The sequence below is a fragment of the Trichomycterus rosablanca genome, chromosome 4 (genome assembly GCF_030014385.1).
Source record: "Trichomycterus rosablanca isolate fTriRos1 chromosome 4, fTriRos1.hap1, whole genome shotgun sequence".
In the NCBI taxonomy this organism is placed as follows: domain Eukaryota; kingdom Metazoa; phylum Chordata; class Actinopteri; order Siluriformes; family Trichomycteridae; genus Trichomycterus; species Trichomycterus rosablanca.
The window spans coordinates 9739479-9761491 of NC_085991.1; the positions used below are offsets into that span (position 1 = coordinate 9739479).

A 22013-nucleotide genomic window follows, 5' to 3' on the forward strand; every position below is an offset into this window, starting at 1 on the left:
TGACACATCATGACAGACATTGTATACATGCTGCTTTACATACAATACAGTATATATGCTCAATCATACTCAATCGTACTCAATCATGCACTGAGCTATTTTACTGTGTAGTTGTACAGTATTGTACTGTAAATTTCAGGTCCCAAACACACATTGGGAAAAAAATCTAATTTATTTGAGAAATCTTGCAGAGACCCCCTACCCTTTATAAAAAGTGGGGTGGCGTTGTCACAGTTGCTGGGGTTGTGATAAATCCTCTTCCACCCCAAAGCAGCCACATATACAGTGTATCACAAAAGTGAGTACACCCCTCACATTTCTGCAAATATTTCCTTATATCTTTCCATGGGACAACACTATAGACATGAAACTTGGATATAACTTAGAGTAGTCAGTGTACAACTTGTATAGCAGTGTAGATTTACTGTCTTCTGAAAATAACTCAACACACAGCCATTAATGTCTAAATAGCTGGCAACATAAGTGAGTACACCCCACAGTGAACATGTCCAAATTGTGCCCAAATGTGTCGTTGTCCCTCCCTGGTGTCATGTGTCAAGGTCCCAGGTGTAAATGGGGAGCAGGGCTGTTAAATTTTGTGTTTTGGGTACAATTATCTCATACTGGCCACTGGATATTCAACATGGCACCTCATGGCAAAGAACTCTCTGAGGATGTGAGAAATAGAATTGTTGCTCTCCACAAAGATGGCCTGGGCTATAAGAAGATTGCTAACACCCTGAAACTGAGCTACAGCATGGTGGCCAAGGTCATACAGCGGTTTTCCAGGACAGGTTCCACTCGGAACAGGCTTCGCCAGGGTCGACCAAAGAAGTTGAGTCCACGTGTTCGGCGTCATATCCAGAGGTTGGCTTTAAAAAATAGACACATGAGTGCTGCCAGCATTGCTGCAGAGGTTGAAGACGTGGGAGGTCAGCCTGTCAGTGCTCAGACCATACGCCGCACACTGCATCAACTCGGTCTGCATGGTCGTCATCCCAGAAGGAAGCTGATGCACAAGAAAGCCAGCAAACAGTTTGCTGAAGACAAGCAGTCCAAGAACATGGATTACTGGAATGCCCTGTGGTCTGACGAGACCAAGATAAACTTGTTTGGCTCAGATGGTGTCCAGCATGTGTGGCGGCGCCCTGGTGAGAAGTACCAAGACAACTGCATCTTGCCTACAGTCAAGCATGGTGGTGGTAGCATCATGGTCTTGGGCTGCATGAGTGTTGCTGGCACTGGGGAGCTGCAGTTCATTGAGGGAAACATGAATTCCAACATGTACTGTGACATTCTGAAACAGAGCATGATCCCCTCCCTTCGAAAACTGGGCCTCATGGCAGTTTTCCAACAGGATAACGACCCCAAACACAACCTCCAAGATGACAACTGCCTTGCTGAGGAAGCTGAAGGTAAAGGTGATGGACTAAACCCAATTGAGCACCTGTGGCGCATCCTCAAGTGGAAGGTGGAGGAGTTCAAGGTGTCTAACATCCACCAGCTCCGTGATGTCATCATGGAGGAGTGGAAGAGGATTCCAGTAGCAACCTGTGCAGCTCTGGTGAATTCCATGCCCAGGAGGGTTGGAAGGCAGTGCTGGATAATAATGGTGGTCACACAAAATATTGACACTTTGGGCACAATTTGGACATGTTCACTGTGGGGTGTACTCACTTATGTTGCCAGCCATTTAGACATTAATGGCTGTGTGTTGAGTTATTTTCAGAAGACAGTAAATCTACACTGCTATACAGGCTGTACACTGACTAATCTAAGTTATATCCAAGTTTCATGTCTATAGTGTCGTCCCATGAAAATATATAATAAAATATTTGCAGAAATGTGAGGGGTGTACTCACTTTTGTGATACACTGTACATCCTTATGGAAAGAAATACCTTGAAACTCAATGCCTTTTAAACTCGACGCCACTCCCAGAAGCAACTGAAGTCGAGTTTCAATGTACCACTGTATTTTCAATTATTAAGTAATTGTTTGTAAACTAAGGATACTAATTTATGAAGTTTTGCAAGTGACATTTTTGCTTAATACAAGACTTCAGTTTGTAATCAGTGTAGACTGATCAACATCTTGTACTTATTTGCCAAGCTTGTATTTACAATATAGGAGACTTCTCTGTAAAATATGTTGCCCGATAGTGTGGAGGGCACTTAAGCTGCTCCACACTGATTAAGATTGTTCTTTTCTGTTTCCTTTTTTTTTTTTTGTTGAATTTATGTCCAGATAATAATTAAAAGCCTAAAATATTACAATCTGTTGTTGAGAAATGTTATTTTTATAATATTTAATCAACCAATGAGATGGTCAGCCAAACATCAAGTCATTTCTTTGCACCTTTGTCATTTAAATAAAGATTCATCACCAAATCACAGATTCTTGTTTTGTTACATTTTACAAAATGTCCCAACTTTTATAGAAATGGAGCTTGTGTTATAACATATTTACAATTTTAAGTCATCCTACTTTCATTTTAACATATAGCATATGGTTATTTTCATAAAACCCCAAATCAGAAAAAGTTGGGGCAGCATTGAAAATGCAAATAATAAAAAAACAGAGTTTCTTACATTTACTTTGACTTTTATTTGATTGCAGACATGATGAACCTGAGATATTTCATGTTTTATCTGCTCAACTTCATTTCATTTATTAACAAACAGCCATGTCACAGAGAGCAGGTGCTATTTGTATTTTGTTGTGTGTGTGTGTGTGTATGTGTGTGTGTGTGTGTGGTTAACTGATAACAAGTAAAAAGAAAAAAAAACCTTTGATCTTCTGAACTTTGGGGAAACTTCATATAAGTGACTTTTTGTACAGCATCTCAATAGCTTTGTATCACTGGGCTGCTTCAAGACCACAATGATAGAGAGCAGAACCTGTCAGCTGTAGATTGTTGATGGTGAGTTCAGTAGATGTATCGTCTGTGTTTGACTGTAATCGAGAGTCAGTAGGTTTGCGCTCATAACCACTACGTGATTTGGCACCTTTATACAGTAAAAACTGTGGTGCACTGTTGGGATTTTGTTTGTACCAGTAAAGATCAATGTTGCTGCTGCTGGACTGATATGAACATTTTAGAGTAACAGTCTCTGTTTCTTTTGCAACAATGTTGGCATCTATTGGCTTAATTTCATCTACAAAACCACCTACTGTAAAAAAAAACCCAAAGAAAATAATGAGTAAGTTTATACAAAAATATTCATCAGAAAACTGCACTCATTAACTAATGAGCATATTACCAAATATAAATAAATATGTTTACTATTACCTGATGCTACAGTGAGAATCAGTGTTATGTATCTCCCAACGTGCAGCAAGTTGCATAATTGAGACATTTCTGATCACAGCTTTGTGAGCACTCTGGATTAAACTCATCAAATAACTCCCTAGAAAACCACACACAGGAAGTGCAGATGCTACAGCACAAAATTATTGGTTTACAGAATCCATTGTTCACCAAGTCACTACTGTAGGCTTTTGGAGTTAGTGGGCTGTGATGTGAATCAGTTATTAAAACAATAAGTGGATCAGATTCGTAGTGACCATATGAATAGTGTTTCTCCTGAAAATCTTCTCTTTGGGTCTTTAGGCTTCTTGATGGCTTGTTCATTGTTCCTCTAATTGTATCTATCTATATTGTCGCTGGTCATCCTCTTCCTCTTTTACCTTTACCAACTCTTCCATGCATAAACGACTTTTGAAGGTTTTTCTCATCTCAATCTGTCCAAAATAAGTGAGCTTAAGTCTGGTTATCTAAGCTTTGTGTGAGAGGTTATGTTTGAGTTGGTATAGTATGTATTTCCTGTCTTTTTTTATGTTATTTTAAAGCTTTAACACTTCTTATGGCTCTGCTGCTGCACATGATTGAAGGATGTTTAATGTACTTCATTTGTTACTGTAGTTAATATTTACATGGCTATATTTAAAACACTAGTATGACAGTTTCTCATGCATTGCTGTTTTCAGCCTTGTCCTATACAGACTGAGATTTCTCCAGATTCTCCAAATCTTTTCACAACTTTAATAATACCAACTAGAGAAACATATTTTGTACTATTTTTCCCCAGGAGGATATTAAGGTGCAAACATCATAAAACATTAGTTCTCCTGGATACAGTGCTGTAAAAAAGTATTTGCACTTCTAAATTTATTGTATTTGTGCATATTAGTCACATTTATAGGTTTCAGATCGTTCATTCATTCATTCATTCACACCACTTTGTCTTGTCTTTGTCCTGGTTGCCACAGGACACACACATGCACACCTTCGTGTGGGGTTCCACAGGGGGTCAATGCTTGGTCCCATTTTATTTTCTTTATTTATGTTCCCCTTAGGAAACTTGATGTCGCTTTAACATTTATAATTTTTATGCTAACGATACACAGCTTTATCTCTCTGTAAAGAGGAGGGTTGCACGGTGGCTAAGTGGGTAGCACTGTCGCCTCACAGCAAGAAGGTCCTGGGTTCTAGCCCCAGGTGGGGTGGTCCAGGTCCTTTCTGTGTGGAGTTTGCATGTTCTACCCGTGTCTGTGTGGGTTTACTCCGGGTGCTCCGGTTTCCTCCCACAGTCCAAAGACATGCAAGTGAGGTGAATTGGAGATACTAAATTGTCCATGACTGTGTTTGATATAACCTTGTGAACTGATAAATCTTGTGTAATGAGTACTGTTCCTGTTATGAATGTCACCAAAGTGTAAAACATGACGTTAAAATCCTAATAAGCAATAAACAATCCATCAGTTAGGGTAATCATTATTTTGCTGAACAGAAAATAACAACTGGCAGAAAATATCTTTACAAGCACCTCTTAGAGCTTCTTGGTGGTTAGTTTTGGTGACTGAAGGTTCTCCTAAATACAGGGCTGTAAAAAGTATTTTCCCCCTCCCAATGTCTTGTATTTGTGCATATTTGTCACATTTATAGGTTTCAGATCATTCATTTATTCATTCTTTGTTGTACAACCACTTTGTCTTTGTCCTGGTTGCAGTGGGTCTGATTCACCAGAGCACCTGGAGATAAACCCATGCAGGTACAACGAGAACATGCAAACTCCACACCGAGAGGACCACAGCCACCCAGCTGGAGAATCAAATCCACTGTCACCCCATTTTAGGTTTGCTTATGAGTTGGAGGAGGTTTTCTTCATGATGCTTCCACAACTAAATTTCACTGTAGTGATGGTATTTGCCAGGTGATGTGCAGTACCCATTTGTTGCATTGATCTCTCCAGAAATGTCCAATCAGGTTAAAGTCTGGGCTTTGGCTGGGCCACTTGAGGACATTCACAGGGTTGTCCTAAAGTCACTCCTTTGTTTTCTTGGCTTCGAGTCATTTTCATGTTGAAAGGTAAACCTTCACCCCAGAGATTTAGAGCGCTCTGAAGCAGGTTTTCTACAAGGATCTCGGTGTACTTAGCTGCATTCATCTTTCCCTCTATCAGGACTAGTCGCCCCGGTTCAGCTACTGAAAAACATCTCCACTTCATGATGCTGCCACCGCTATGCCTTACTGTAGGGATGGCATTAGCCAGGTGATGAGCGGTGCCTGGTTTCCTCCAGACGTGACGCTTGGTATTCAGGCCAAAACGTTCAATTTGCGTTTCATCAGACCAAAGAATCTTGTTTCTCATGGTCTGAGAGTCCTTCAGGTGCCTTTTGGCAAACTCCAAGCGGGCTGTCATGTGCCTTTTACTGAGGAGTGGCTTCTGTCTCTACCATAAAGCAGTGATTTGTGTAGTGCTGCCTGGATGGTTGATCTTCTGATAGGTTCTCCCATCTCCACAAGGATACGCTGGAGCTCTGTCAGAGTTCAGATTGGCCAGGTCCTGGTAGGGTAAATTTAATCAATTTTGGAATAAGGCTGTAACATAACAAAATGTGGAAAAAGTGAAGTGCTGTGAATACTTTCCAGATGCACTGTATTGCAAAATATACAAATGATATAAAATCATATTACATATAGATTATTAATATACCGTAATCTCAGCAAGACTAACAAACTCAGACTGAAGAATAGGACATTACCAGAAATAATTTTTGACTCATGAAAATAGAGAACTAGCCTGTACTGTATAATAAAACAAACCTAGAGAAATAATAAAGGACTATAATTGCACCAGTAATGCTATTTTGGTTATGTATTTGCTATGTATTTGCACCAGCAAAAACATTTAATTTAGGTGTTTAGTTTTTGTACAGTATAGTATGAGTTCCTGTCACTGTGGGCTGCAGAGCACAGTAGTAGAGAGCAGAATCTGATACTGCAGCAGAGGAGATGTTCAGATCCACTCGATCTTTATCTTCATTTATCTTTACAGAAAACCCAGAATCAGAATAAGCTTTGTTTCCATAACTACCCCCACTAATTGAAATGATGAATTCTGGTCTTGATGTTGAGTACTGACGATACCAGAACAGATAATCATTTACATTATCTCCTTTGTAATTACAGGACAGAGTAACAGACGTTTTCTCCAAGACATTTTCACTTATAGAGACTGATTTAATTTCCACTGCTAAATTATAACCTGTTTAAAAGAGAAAAGTATACATCAGTTTAATCTTTGTTTCTTTGGAGTATAGTGTAAAAATTACAACAAAAAAAAGAAACACAACACATTTTTACCACAAGTTAAAGTTATTTCTTACCTAAGAGAATATGAAGAAGCCAAAGATGAGCAAACAGTGTCATGGTTGAACTGCAGTATGACTTTGCTCAGCCTGCAATAATTTCTTATGTATTTGAACCATCGAACTTGAGTTTAAACTGTGCAGATGCTTCAGTGTTTTGTATGTAGATGGAGCCATCTTGTGTGAAATTTTGTAAACAGCATTGCTGTGTGAATAATTCTTCACATGTACAAAAACACTTCACTACTTCTTGTGTTTTGTGTTGGTTTGCAAGTGCTCACATTAATGTTGAACACAGAGATTTAGAAACACACACTGCAGTTATCTGGGACTAGGAGACTATACCACATCAGGTATACCACACAATGTTTGAACTGATTAGCTTATTCAAACTACAGTACACAAATCATGTAAACCTTTACTATCTCATGCCCATTGTGGAGAATATGCACCCCTTTTAAGCAGAGATTTTGCAGTTTAAAAGTGAAATGTAGAAAATTTGATTTCTATTTCATTTTATTTAATCTTACCACCACTTTATCCTGGTCAAGGATACACGGGGCAGGACGCCAATACATAAGGCCTCGGCCACCCCTCAGACCTAGCCAGTCATATTTGTATGAAGACATAAGAGCACCGCTAAGGGTTCAAACCCTTGGTCCTGTCGTGGAAAAATAAGGTGAGATGATAAATGAAAACAAAGATTACAGTTGAGAATTTATTGGCACGATCGTGGGTTCTTACAGCAGTGTATCTGGAGAAGAACCAGAAACAGATACTATGGCCATCTCTTTATACTGCTCTAGTCACATGACATTGGGTGTAAGACTTTGGAACCTCCATTCTGTGTTAAGTGTGGTTTCTTATGTAGTTGCAACAGCTTTATGACAGCTTAATGACAGACATTGTCTCCTAGCCTTTAGACTCCTAGCCTTAGTATTTAACAAATGCACAAGCAGCAAAATACTAATATTCAGGTGATAGCAAACATAATATCTCATTTTTCCAGTCCCAGCAGTTGTGGGCTACTGTAATTTACCACTCCACCACCCAATCATTTTTTTTAAATAAACAGTCTATTTAAATTAAAGAAAAGTATTAAAAAATATATTTGTGTAAAATAGCAATTGTTCCGCTTAACCTAATAATTTGTTGTGCCGTTCTTGGAACTAAAAACTGCAATAAAACATTTGCAAAAACTTGAAGTGATCTATTAGTAATTGTTGTGGAGGAACATTGTTCTAATTCGAAATATTTGGACATCTGACCATGAGCTTGTTGGACATCCAATTTAAAAAACAAATGGTATTAAAATAGAGTGCCCCTTATGTCTTCTCATAAGACTTTGAAGTGTGTGTTTGGAGAGCGTTTGTGTGGCTGGGCACTGATGTTGGTCAAGAAAGCCTCAATTGATGTTTCAGTTCATTCCAAAGTTGTTTAGTGGGCTTGAGGTCAGGACTTTATAATGTCTTTATAAAGGTTGCTTTGAATTTATTACACCTGTAAGCAAGTGTTATGGCAGAAACACATACATTTAATAATTAGAAAGGGTGTCCCAGTGCTGTTGTCCATAAAGGTTACCTGTAACAAGTAGAGTTAATTTGATTAAGAATAAAAGGTGTTATGCTGTATCAGGCTGTTGGAGTCTCTTTACAGAAACAGACTACAAATAAAATAATGTTTTACCTTCAGCATATGAAGTTAATAAATTATTTAATGTGTTATAGCAATTACATTTACCAACTCAAACTTTTTTGTTGTTTTTTTACTTAACTGTCCGTTTCCTTAAGTTCTGACACTTAAAATGTTAAGTTTTGCATAAGAAATTTTAATGGCTGCAACTAAGCAATTTGTTTCTTAACAAACAATTAGCCATTAAGTTGAATAAATTTAACTAAACAGAAATTATAAATTTACACCGATCAGCCACAACATTAAAACCTTCTTCTGGTTTCTACACTCATTGTCCATTTTATCAGCTCCACTTACCATATAGAAGCACTTTGTAGTTCTACTGACTGTAGTCCATCTGTTTCTCTGCATACTTTTTTAGCCCCCTGTCAATGGTCAGGACCCCCACAGGACCACCACAGAGCAGGTATTATTTAGGTGGTGGATCATTCTCAGCACTGCAGTGACAATGATATGGTGGTGGTGTGTTAGTGTGTGTTGTGCTGGTATGAGTGAATCAGACACAGCAGCGCTGCTGGAGTTTTTAAATACTGTGTCCACTCACTGTCCACTTTATTAGACACTCCTACCTAGTTGGTCCACCTTGTAGATGTAGTCAAAGACGATCGCTCATCTATTGCTGCTGTTTGAGTTGGTCATCTTCTAGACCTTCATCAGTGGTCACAGGACGCTGCCCATTAAGCGCTGTTGGCTGGATATTTTTGGTTGGTGGACTATTCTCAGTCCAGCAGGGACAGTGAGGTGTTTAAAAACTCTATCAGCGCTGCTGTGTCTGATCCACTCATACCATACTAACACACTACCACCATGTCAGTGTCACTGCAGTGCTGAGAATGATCCATTACCTAAATAATACCTGCTCTGTAGTGGTCCTGTGGGGGTCCTGACCATCAATTGTAGAACTACAAAGTGCTTCTATATGGTAAGTGGAGCTGATAAAATGGACAGTGAGTGTAGAAAAAAGGAGGTGGTCATAATTTTATGTCTGATCTGTGTATGTCTGTTTTAATTTGCTGTGCAGTCTTGAATTCCTTAAGGTTCAGAATATAATTTTTGGCTTTAAACTTGTTAATGTCATGTTTTGCCCCAGTACCATTTGTAGAGAAGCAGTACATATCATGCCACTCCAACTTTAATGATTTAATGCTTGTGTTGAAATTTAACATCACATATTTTTGCTCTTCTTTTATCAGATGAGTTTTGAATGAGGTGTAAGAACAGAGATAATTTTCATGCAGTTTGTTGCTTATTGATTACTGTTTACTGACTTTTAGGACTGTAAACAGTAAACATTTTTTTTTTTTACCAAAATCTTTAGTTTATGTAACATTTACAAATATAGAGTTCATTATATTTATAAGACTTGTTTTGTATTAACTAAAAACATACTTATTAACTAAACAATCTAGACTAAATTATTTATTAAATAAATTAGCATTATAAATTAAAAGCTGAAAACCATTATTAAAAGAAAAATAAATAGCTCCCTCTTCTGAGAAAAGCAGAGCGAGTCTTAGTGGCTTTTTGTACAACGTAGTTTGATTTCCTGTCACTGTGGGCTCCAGAGCACAGTAGTACAGTGCAGAGTCTGATACTGCAGCAGAGATGATCTCCAGATGCACTTTCTTATTATGACTGTCAATTGTAATGAACAGATGTGGGTAGGGTGGTTCAGACTTAATGACTTAATGACCACTTTCATCAGTGAGCAGCAGAAACTCTGGTTTTGATCCAGGCTTTTGTCGATACCAGTGGAGATAATAAGCTGATCCAGAATATGTGCATGACAGTGTGGTGCTGCTTCCTTCAGTTAAATATGAGCTGGTTTGGTCTGGACTGATGGGCTCCGCAGCTTCTGCTATAAAGACATTAAAACAATATTATGTATTTTTCTGCTAAATAAAAAAATCCATAGATATTCCCACTTTGATTAGTCTAGAAGCAAATCTAATAATATGTGATACTTATAAGACTTACCAATGACACCAGCAGTAATGAGAACTATGAAGAGAAGTAACATTGTTGTTTTGAGTGTCTGATCTAACATAATGTGTCTCTTTATCTCTACTGTATGCAGTCACATCTAGAACCTCCCACTAAATCTCATATTCATGTAAACTCTGCCTTCTTCTCATATTGCAATGTTAACAAACCACTGTCTTTATAGTCTTTAGTTTTGCTTATAGTTATTATTTTATTACAGTTTATATGCATCAAATTAATTAAATTAAACACAATTAAAAGGCTATATAATATATAGCCTATATACTGTAAATTGATGTTATTTGCCTATGGTGAGTATGTTTGAAGAATATTTTAGGGAATTTAGAATAGGCTGATATGTGATGTAATAAATTTGTAGTTATTTATTAAATTACTGGTAAAGAAGCAGGTAGATAAAGCATATGAATAACAGAATCCTCAGTGACTATTTGTTTTATTCAATTCAATTTGAGGAACATTGTAGAAAGAAACCCCTTGTTAAAGAACATTTGTAAGAGAATAAACTTAGAATCTTAGAACTTACAACTTGTGAACCTTGAGAAAGATAAGCTACAACAGTGTAACCACATTGGTTTCCACTCCTGTTAGCCTAAACAGGAATCTGAGGCTACAGTGCAACATGATGGTAAGAATTTGGCGTAAATAGCATAGTGTTTGAATGATACCCCGTACTTTAAAGGCATGGCCTCCTAGTTTCTTGTTTGTGATGACTACTCACTCAACTTTTACAGTTAAAGGAACTGACTAAAGACAGGGATCCAACCCAAGTCACCAGGACAATGGGGCTATCCATCATGTCCACTAAATGTTTTTAAAGTGTCTACTTTTCTCATGATAAGTGTTTCACTGACACAGTTTGTGGTAAGAGTCACATCCAGGGTGCTGCATGCACATTTTTACTTTGTAAATTAGATTTATTCATTTATCAAATGTCTTTATTAAAGTATGCATTTACTAAATAATTCTTTTTAAACCCCATTATTTTGTTACCTTAACTGGCTCACCTGCTGCTGAGTTTGCCAGTGGGCTCAGATTTAGGGTGGCCAGTCGTCCGGCATTAGGCCTGACAGTCCGGCTTTTCAGCTGCCAGTCCTCCATCCACGCAACGCTAGGACGGACACTTAAAAATCCTCCTTTTGGAGTGAACTGGTTTCATTTTTGATTAATATTATCTGTCATTGGCTCAGGTACATGTCAAAACAAATGCTTTGTATTTCATTGGTTTAACAGCCTCCTTTCACTGCTTACAGTGCTACCACTGGCCAATCGCAGAAAGTCCGCCCTCTAAATGCTAGTCTGTGATTGGGTGGTTGAATTTCGCCCGCCCGCTCTGTTCTGTAAACACCTCTACCTGAGTCAATCACTCACATGCTCAGGATCGCTGTAAAAATGCTAAAAAGTAAACTTTAGGCATCGAGGAACGGACTTAAATATGAAAAGTAGACACAACATTTAGTGAGTAAAACAGTAATTTGTTATAGAATTCTTGCTTAAATTGGTCAAAAACTCTGTTATATGGGTTATGGATTCATTCTGTGTGTTGCAGTATCATGTCCCCCTGTTCTTAATATGACGTCCGTCTTTTGGGGTGTAATGTCCTCCTTTTTGTTACTATGAATGTGGCCACCCTACTCAGATTACACAATCATGTCAATCTGCCTTTCCACTATTAAACAACTGTCTGTGGCGGTGTCTTTGATCAAACTTTGATCAGGATTCCTTTATGTTACCTGCATGCTCTGCAAGGCTGGTATATTTTGTTTATGCTGATTCAGATGTCAGCATTTACAGATCTTTTTTTTAGGAACTCAGCCAGTTTAGCATGCAGCGCCTTTAGGCTATCAAGAAGTAACCACCCTGAACAGGCAAGCTGCCTCTAGAGGTAGAATGACTGCACCTTAGGAAACTTTTTTAATACATACTTGAATGTTTATTAGATATTTAAACAAATTGGTTATTTCATAAGAAACATTCACAAAATTAGTTTGCACAGTTATTGAACTGCAGTTAAAGAAATTGCTGGGCAAAACACCAGCCACAATGCTTTTTTTCTCTCTAAAAGGTAAAGATATCCCCTTCCCTCATTGCTGGCTTTTCTTTATGGTATTTTGGCCACCAAAATTTTATATCAAATTTATAATATTTATTTAGTTGTAATTGTCTTATTTTGTGTTAGTGGCTCCAGTACAGGCAATTACAAAAAAGAAAATAAAAATTTATTTTAGTTGAATCTTAAATAAAATAAACCTCAATTACTATGGAGACTGTATTATGTATGCATGTTACACATAACTTTTCCTTCAGGTGAGAGCCATTATGTGTCTGTACTAGGTATGACAATGTATGAATCCTATGTAGGATTCAGTATGGTACCAGGTGAGTGCCAGCCCTTCTCCCCATTCAACTTAAAGTGTAGCTTGTCCCTGGTTGTAGGTCAGGAAGGGAATAAACATTTACATTTTTGTCATTTAGCAGATGCTTTTATCCAAAGCGACCTACAGTTGTGACAGTATACAGTCTGAGCAATTGAGGGTTAAGGGCCTTGCATAAGGGCCCAACAGTGGCAACCTGGCAGTGGTGGGGATTGAACTATTGAACCATCTGATTACTAGTCCAGTACCTTAACCACTAGGCTACAGTTGCCCTATAGGAAGGATGGTGAAGATTTAGTGTCTGTCATTAAATGAGCAGTGGTTGGGGGTTTTTGTATCTGTTGGTCCTGGATTTTGTAAAGTTGCTTTGAGACAATGTCTATTGTAAAAAGCGCTATACAGTATAAATAAAGTTGACTTGACTTGTAGCTCAACATTGCCATGTGCTTCAAGCTTATACCAAAACTAAATAAGAGCCCTTATTTTACCATTTTATTATTGACTTATTTCGGCAACAATTACTGACTTATTATTCATTAAAAAGTTTTAGATTTATTTTTAGATAAATACAACTTTTTTATGATTTCATAATCGACTTGTTACAGCTACAGTTACTGCATTATTATTAATTAACTTCTAGTAAACTGACATTTAATTTCTGAGTAAATACGATTTGTTGCCTTAATATTAGCGTATCATTACCCACTTATTACCGATCTGTAGTGTAAGATGCTACCGAAATATACATATTTTATCTAAGGGAACTAAAATATGTATCTTAGGTGTTGGTTTTTGTACAGTATAGTATGAGTTCCTGTCACTGTGGGCCTCAGAGCACAGTAGTAGAGAGCAGAATCTGATACTGCAGCAGAGGAGATGTTCAGATCCACTCGATTTTTATCTTCATTTATTTTTACAGAAAACCCAGAAACTGCAGCTTCTTTATCAAGCTCACTAACCAGAATAATGAACTCTGGTCTGAATGTGGAGAACTGTCGATACCACTGCAGGTAATTTGTGCCAAATCCTTTGTAATTGCAGGATAAAGTAACAGAGTCTCTCTCCAAGACAGTTTTATTGGCTAAAACTGAATTAATTTCCTGTGCGCTGTTATAACCTGTGGACAGAGAAAGAACAGTGTTTATTTATTGAAAGATATGAGTGTAAAAAAAAGAATCTAGCAGCAGATACATTGTAACTTCTATTTAAGGTTTGGATAAAGGTTCTCATGTGTTATGTGATTTTATTTCTCACCTAAAACAATGGAAAGAAGACACAGAAATCCAGACAATGCCATGACTGAACTGCAGAATAATGTAGCTCAACACCTGCTATCATATCTTATGCATAAATAAACCATTTCCTCTCTTTAACTTCCTTTTCCAGCAGTACAGCCCTGTTACAGAGTTTAGTAACATGTAGATGGAGCCTGCCATCATGTGCACACTTACACTCACTACATCTGTGTGGAACAAAACCTACCATCTATTTGTACTGTATAACTGATCATTTATGCAAATATTATATGTAATATGTTTATTCTTACAGAACTGCTGTCTATTTTATATTTGATGTAAACATTAACTTAAACTCTTGATTTATGTATTATTATGTATTTAATGTATTGCACTACTGACACATAACTGTTAGTACATTTAGTTAAAGGTAAATAGAGAGGGGAAAGACAGAAACATATGCACAAGTCACAAAAGAGTATATGAGGAAGTTAGGAGTAGAAAGGTAAGAGAAAGCAACAAAAGAATAGAAGCAGGGACAGTGTGGACAAGAGTACAACCACTAGGGCTGGAAAACAGTTTAAAAGATATAAACTGGCAAATAGTACACAGGAAATTACCAGTAAAAGAAATAATGTACAGACACGGGATAAGCAAGACAAATGTGTGTCCGAGAGAGGGGTGTGGAAGGGAGGAATCAATAATACATGTATTTTGGGAATGTAAGGTAGCTAGGAAAGTATGGCAAAAGGTGGGAACATGGTTGGATAATATAAGAAGGGGGTTTAGGGTAACATGGGAGGTTGTAGACAAAGGGATAGGAGGAATGGGAAAAGGGAGAAGCAGATTCATGTTGTGGCTAACAATAAGCCTGTTTAAGAGAGGGATATGGGAGGATAGACAGGCGGAAGTGAAGGAAGGGAAAGGAAAGGGAGTGATGGGGATAGTCAAGAAAGCCGAATGGGAAATGAAGACAAGAATGAAAGAAGATGAAATGGACTTGGGGTGGGAAAAGGGTGAGGAAAAGTGGGGAAGATTATGGGATATGTGTATGAAAAAGCATGTGACAACGTGTGACAACGGTGGTGGGAAAGAAATGAAAATGAATATTCTGTAAATAGTTTGTTTTGTGTGAAAATGTGTGTAAATAAACTTTTGTAAAAAAAAAAAAAAAAATCTGTTCTTATCAGTTTAATATCTGATACGTCCTCTATCCCAGGACCATATATTAAATAGATTTTTAGGCCCGGTAGTCAGAAGAGGGGCTTGCTCCGTCCACTCCACGCATCGAACAGGTATTGCATTGACTCCTGGCGCGGTGCACCCTAATAAACGGTCAAACGAAAGAGAAATTGACGAATGCTGGTGACTGGCCTCTGCTGGGCACTGTTGGCATTTGGGGTATGGCGCCTTAAACCTTTGCTTAGCCTAGGCCCGGGGTTTCCTTGGCCCTTTTGCGCTAGGGAGTCCCCCTTTTCCCGCTTTTTCATTTTCCTTCCGTTTTACTTTAAAAAAAAAAAAAAAATGACTTAATTTTTCCCCACCCTGTGTTTCTCCAGGAAAAGGCTGTGCTACATCTGTCCACTCCACGCATCGACCAGGTATTGCATTGCCTCCTGGCACGGTCCACCCTCATAAACGGTCAAACGAAAGAGAAATTGACGAATGCTGGTGACTGGCCTCTGCTGGGCACTGTTGGCATTAGGGGTACGGCGCCTTAGACCTTTGCTTAGCCTAGGCCCGGGGTTTCCTCGTCCCTTTTGCGCTAGGGAGTCCCCTTTGTCCCGCTTTTTCATTTTCCCTCCGTTTTACTTAAAAAAACAAAACAAAAAAAAGACTTAATTTTTACTTACCCTGTGTTTCTCCAGGAAAAGGCTGTGCTACATCTGTCCACTCCACGCATCGATCCGGTATTGCATTGACTCCTGGCACGGTGCACCCTAATAAACGGTCAAACGAAAGAGAAATTGACGAATGCTGGTGACTGGCCTCTGCTGGGCACTGTTGGCATTAGGGGTACGGCGCCTTAGACCTTTGCTTAGCCTAGGCCCGGGGTTTCCTCGGCCCTTTTGCGCTAGGGAGTCCCCTTTTTCCCGCTTTTTCATTTTCCCTCCGTTTCATTTTTTAAAAAAAAATCGAAAAATACTTAATTTTTCCCCACCCTGTGTTTCTCCAGGAAAAGGCTGTGCTACATCTGTCCACTCCACGCATCGGCCAGGTATTGCATTGCCTCCTGGCACGGTGCACCCTCATAAATGGTCAAACGAAAGAGAAATTGACGAATGCCGGTGACTGGCCTCTGCTGGGCACTGTTGGCATTTGGGGTATGGCGCCTTAAACCTTTGCTTAGCCTAGGCCCGGGGTTTCCTTGGCCCTTTTGCGCTAGGGAGTCCCCCTTTTCCCGCTTTTTCATTTTCCTTCCGTTTTACTTTAAAAAAAAAAAAAAATGACTTAATTTTTCCCCACCCTGTGTTCCTCCAGGAAAAGGCTGTGCTACATCTGTCCACTCCACGCATCGACCAGGTATTGCATTGCCTCCTGGCACGGTCCACCCTCATAAACGGTCAAACGAAAGAGAAATTGACGAATGCTGGTGACTGGCCTCTGCTGGGCACTGTTGGCATTAGGGGTACGGCGCCTTAGACCTTTGCTTAGCCTAGGCCCGGGGTTTCCTCGTCCCTTTTGCGCTAGGGAGTCCCCTTTGTCCCGCTTTTTCATTTTCCCTCCGTTTTACTTAAAAAAACAAAACAAAAAAAAGACTTAATTTTTACTCACCCTGTGTTTCTCCAGGAAAAGGCTGTGCTACATCTGTCCACTCCACGCATCGGCCAGGTATTGCATTGCCTCCTGGCACGGTGCACCCTCATAAACGGTCAAACGAAAGAGAAATTGACGAATGCTGGTGACTGGCCTCTGCTGGGCACTGTTGGCATTAGGGCTACGGCGCCTTAGACCTTTGCTTAGCCTATCCCCAGGGTTTTCTCGGCCCTTTTGCGCTAGGAAGTCCCCTTTTTCCTGCTTTTTCATTTTCCCTCCGTTTTATTTAAAAAAACAAAACAAAAAAAAAGACTTAATTTCTCTCACCCTGTGTTTCTCCAGGAAAAGGCTGTGCTACATCTGTCCACTCCATGCATCGACCAGGTATTGCATTGCCTCCTGGCAAGGTGCACCCTCATAAACGGTCAAACGAAAGAGAAATTGACGAATGCTGGTGACTGGCCCCTGCTGGGCACTGTTGGCATTAGGGGTACGGCGTCTTAGACCTTTGCTTTGCCTAGGCCCGGGGTTTCCTCGTCCCTTTTGCGCTAGGGAGTCCCCTTTGTCCCGCTTTTTCATTTTCCCTCCGTTTTACTTAAAAAAACAAAACAAAAAAAAAGACTTAATTTTTACTCACCCTGTGTTTCTCCAGGAAAAGGCTGTGCTACATCTGTCCACTCCACGCATCGATCCGGTATTGCATTGCCTCCTGGCACGGTGCACCCTAATAAACGGTCAAACGAAAGAGAAATTGACGAATGCTGGTGACTGGCCTCTGCTGGGCACTGTTGGCATTTGGGGTATGGCGCCTTAGACCTTTGCTTAGCCTAGGCCCGGGGTTTCCTCGGCCCTTTTGCGCTAGCGAGTCCCCTTTTTCCTGCTTTTTACTTAGCCTAGGCCCGTCGGCTGCTGAGGCACCACAGCGTGCGCTTCATTTTTAAAGAGGTGGATGGGAAGCTCCTGGAGATGTCCAGACTGTATTTCTCCAGGAAGCTCATTCAAAAAACTCTTAACTTTAAACCCATTGAAATAAATTGTATTCTGACCCTGCCTGGCAACAAAGGTTTTGATGTTAGTTTTTGTACCACTATTCTGCTTAGATGTTTTTGGCAACGTTTCGAAGATGCTAAGAGCCAGTTCTCCATGTTCACTGTGGATAAACTTTCAGACAATTCAAGGAGGATGGTGTTTGTCGGAATGTTTAATGAAACTGTGACTGGAGAGGAAATTTGCACCTGGCTTAAAAGATACTGCATGGTTACAGGACAGCCTATAAGGGTAGTTGACGAAGACGGCATATGGAACTGCACTTGGAGAATCCCAATTAAACAATGGGAGGACCCAAACGGTTACCTTGGCCTGAGTCATTTGCCTTCCATGATAGTGCTGGGACAGAACCGTGGCTACATTTACTACCAGGGTATGCCCAAGCTCTGTCGCAAATGCGAAGCATGCCAAGAAACAGTGTGTGGAAAGTTGGACACACGTACGAGCAGTGTCCCAATGGCAGGAGGTGCAATCTCTGTGGTGACTCCAACCATCTCTTCAGAGATTGCCCAAAATCGTTTGCCAACAAGTTGAAAGGTGACAAAATGGCCGCCCAAACACAGGCCCAGGGAGACAAAGAAACGGAGGCGGGCCCTGAGATTTTGGCGGGACATTCAAATCCCCAGCCAGCCCTAGGAGTGGGCCAAGAATTGAAGGGCGAAGCAAGTGGCCAGGCAGGGTCGGAACAGGTATCGGAGGTCCCTCCCTCCGAGGAACAGGATAAGGATGGTGATGGCGATGATGATGATGACGATGATGATGATAATGTAGAGGAAGGGGAAGACTCAACCCCTTCCTCTATGGAGCGTGACGGCTAGTGGAGTGGGGGTGCTGACTCTCTCGCTCCCTAGCGCTCAGGTGCCGAAGAGACCTGCGGGATCTCCTCTGCCGGACCTGGCGGAGAAGAAACAGCGGGCCACAGAGCGGTCAGGTAGCTCCTCGTCGGAAGACCTGAACCGGCTGTGGTCCGCTGGATCCCCAAATGAGGTATCCTTTCTGCGCCTCCAGCTGAAAACATCCACGCCGAAAAGCATGTTAGAGCAGTGCTCAGCATGCCGGGATGCGCGGGACACCTGCGACCCCTCACACTTCAATTTAATGAAGATCAAGGAGGAGCAGGTGTCACAAGAAATAGGGTGATTTTAATCGGCTTTGAACCGTATCTCTGTGGTTTTAATGTTCGGGTTTTAAAGATCACGCCTGTTTTTAACCTATAGTGCTCATGTCTCTTACGATCTCCACCATCAATGTGAGAAGCGTGAGAGCAGCGTTGAGAGCACAGAGTGTTCTGTCCCTTTTAAATGACTTAAAGTCAGATGTGTTTTTACTGCAAGAGTGTGCTTTGCCGTTCTTGAAATCATACAGAGATTGGGAGCAGCGTTGGGCTGCGGGTCCCACTCTCTGGAGCGGCTCGCACTACAGCCGGGCCGACGGTGTTGCCATTTTAATAAAAAATCCCAATATCTTGGTGAAGGGCAACACGGTGGTGAGAGACGGATGGGCGCTTTTAGCTAATCTGACGTTTTTAGGGAGGGATTTTAACATTCTTAATGTGTATGGTTTTAATGACAAAAATGACAGGCACGATCTTTTAGAAGACCTGCAGCCCCACATGCTGGGGAGGGTTCCTTTAGTGGTGGGAGGGGATTTTAATTGTGTTTTATCTAGAGCAGACAGGAAAGGGGCAGGGGAAGATTTTAAAGTAGATAAATCATCGGTTTTATTGCAGGCTTTAATTAGAGATTTTAAATTAGTGGACTGTTTTAAAACCGTGCATCAAAACGAGGAGGGCTTCACCTGGTTCAGTGGTGACGGCACCAGAGCCTCAAGGATCGATTACGTTTTTACAAGGGGCTGCCCACCCACCGATGCTAGAATAACCCCCCTTTTCTTTACAGATCACTGCATGCTTTCTTGTACCCTTTCACTCCCCACAGGTGTGACGATAGGCGGAGGGCTGTGGAGGCTGAACTGTTCCCTGTTAGAAGACGAGGAGATCATCAGGGAGTACAGGGAACAGTTCGGCCTTTGGCAGACCCTCCAAGACTTGTACGATACACGGGCACAGTGGTGGGAGATGGTAAAAGACAGGACGAGACGTTTTTTTTAAAAGAAAAGGAAAAGAGAAAAAACAAAGGGAGAAGAGACGCATGATGGAGCTGCAAAAACGACTACAGAGATATTTTAACCTTTTAAACGCTGGTTTTGATTTTAGTGATGAGATTAAAGAGGTCAAAAATGAAATGTCAGTTTTAAATAATATTAAAACTAAAGGAATTATTTTAAGAAGTCGGGAGCAGGATATAGAAGAAGGAGAAAAATGCACAAGGTATTTTTTTTAAGAAAATAACAGAAAAAGAAAGATCAATCACAGTTTTAAATGAAGGAGGAGATGTTTTAAACAACACAAAGCAAATTATAAATGTAATTGAGAAATTTTATGAAGATCTTGATGAAAAAACCATGCAAATAGAGACAGTTCAAGAGGTTTTACAGTTTTTAGACCAAAAAATTGACAATGAAAATGTGCTTTTATCCCAAGATTTTAACATTTTAGAAATGCAGAAATGTTTTAAAGGTTTTAAACAAGGGAATTCCCCAAATGGAGATGGGCTCCCTTTAGAATTTCATAAAACCTACTGGGATATTTTAGCACATGATTTACTGACTGTTTTTAATGAACTTCAAAGACTGGACAAACTCCCGGACAGTTTTAGGGTAGGGATAGTTTCTTTGTTATACAAAAAAGGAGACAAGACTGACATTAGGAACTGGAGACCTATAACGCTTTTAAATTTAGATTGTAAACTTTTTAGCAAGCTTTTATCGAGTCGCATGTCAACTGTTTTAGAGGACCTGATCCACCCGGATCAAGCCTGTGCCGTGCCCGGGAGGAGGATCACGGACAGCCTAGTGCTGGTCCGAGACGCCATCTGTTTTGCGAGAGACAGAAACATCCGGCTGTTAGTTCTAAATTTAGACTTTGAGAAAGCTTTCGATCGGGTCTCGCACCAGTACCTGTTCCAGGTACTGCAAAAAATGGCTTCCTGGGGAGGTTTATAAAATGGGTGGGATTGCTGTACATCGATATCCACAGGAAAATTCTGGTAAATGGGCACCTCGCAAAAGTGATAAACGTTCGCCAGGGGTGTCCGTTATCCCCGCTCCTGTTCGTTGCTTGCATCAAACCACTAGCACAGACCTTGAGAAGGGACCAATGGACTAAGACTGCCAGGTGGACTGACTGCAACGTGCACACTATACATGGACGACGGTACCCTTTTATGTACGGACGTTTTATCGGCCCAAAGAGCACTCGACTTGACTGACTGGTACGGACGGGCCTCGAGCGCTAAGCTCAATAGGAGCAAGTCCGAGGCCCAGCTCTTTGGGCCATGGGGTGACTTACGACCAGACCTGGACGTAGATTTTAAAGAAACGGATTTAACAATTTTAGGTATTAAGTTCGACAAAGAGGGTGGAGGACGGGGAAACTGGACGGAAAAGATAGGGAAAGTTAGGCAACGACTGGGGTTATGGAGACTAAGACGACTGACCATTGAGGGGAAGATTTTAATAATCAAATCTGTAATTTTACCTCTGGTTTTATTACTGTGTTCTGTTTTTAGTCCCCCCAGACATTTCATTTTACAGATGGAGAGGGTGATGTTTTATTTCCTCTGGGGGTCCAAGTGGGAGAGATTAAGAAGAGAAGTAGTGAAGAAACGACCTGAGAATGGAGGGAAGGGGCTCCCAGACCCCCACCTGTTTTTAACTAGCAAATTCACCGCCCTGCACATGACGTACGCAACAACCCCATCCAGAGAGAACAAGACGGCAACCATGGTGAAATTCTGGATGGGGTCGTACCTGAGGACTTATTTTAACTCCTGATTTAAGAACCCCAGTTGCTTTTAACCTGTCTAAAGAATATGGTTTTATCAGAAAGTTTTTAAAGAAATATGTTTTAGAAAATGTAGATGTGACCATTTTAACTAATGCGCAGTCTATCGTCTCCTTTGTGCAGGACCGGGAAGAAGTGAGTCCCGTCCCAGGCCTTACTTTAAGTGAGGCCAAATGAGTGTGGAGGAACACGGCCCACCCCGCCCTCCCGAACAAGCACAAAGATCTGTTGTGGATGGCGGCTCATGAGATCCTCCCGGCCAGGGCCGTGATGCACTCCCGGGGAATGGCATCAAACCCCACGTGTCCACGGTTTGGGTGTGGCGAGCCAGAAACCATGTGGCATGTGC

The 22013-nt window shown here is 40.6% G+C and overlaps 1 non-coding gene across 1 annotated transcript; it reads left to right on the forward strand.

The window, feature by feature from the left end:
• The first annotated feature begins 15103 nt into the window (after positions 1–15103).
• LOC134312639 (U2 spliceosomal RNA) lies at positions 15104–15285 on the forward strand. Its single transcript, XR_010011607.1, has one exon. It is a non-coding gene; the product is annotated as a U2 spliceosomal RNA (small nuclear RNA).
• The last annotated feature ends 6728 nt before the right edge of the window (positions 15286–22013 follow it).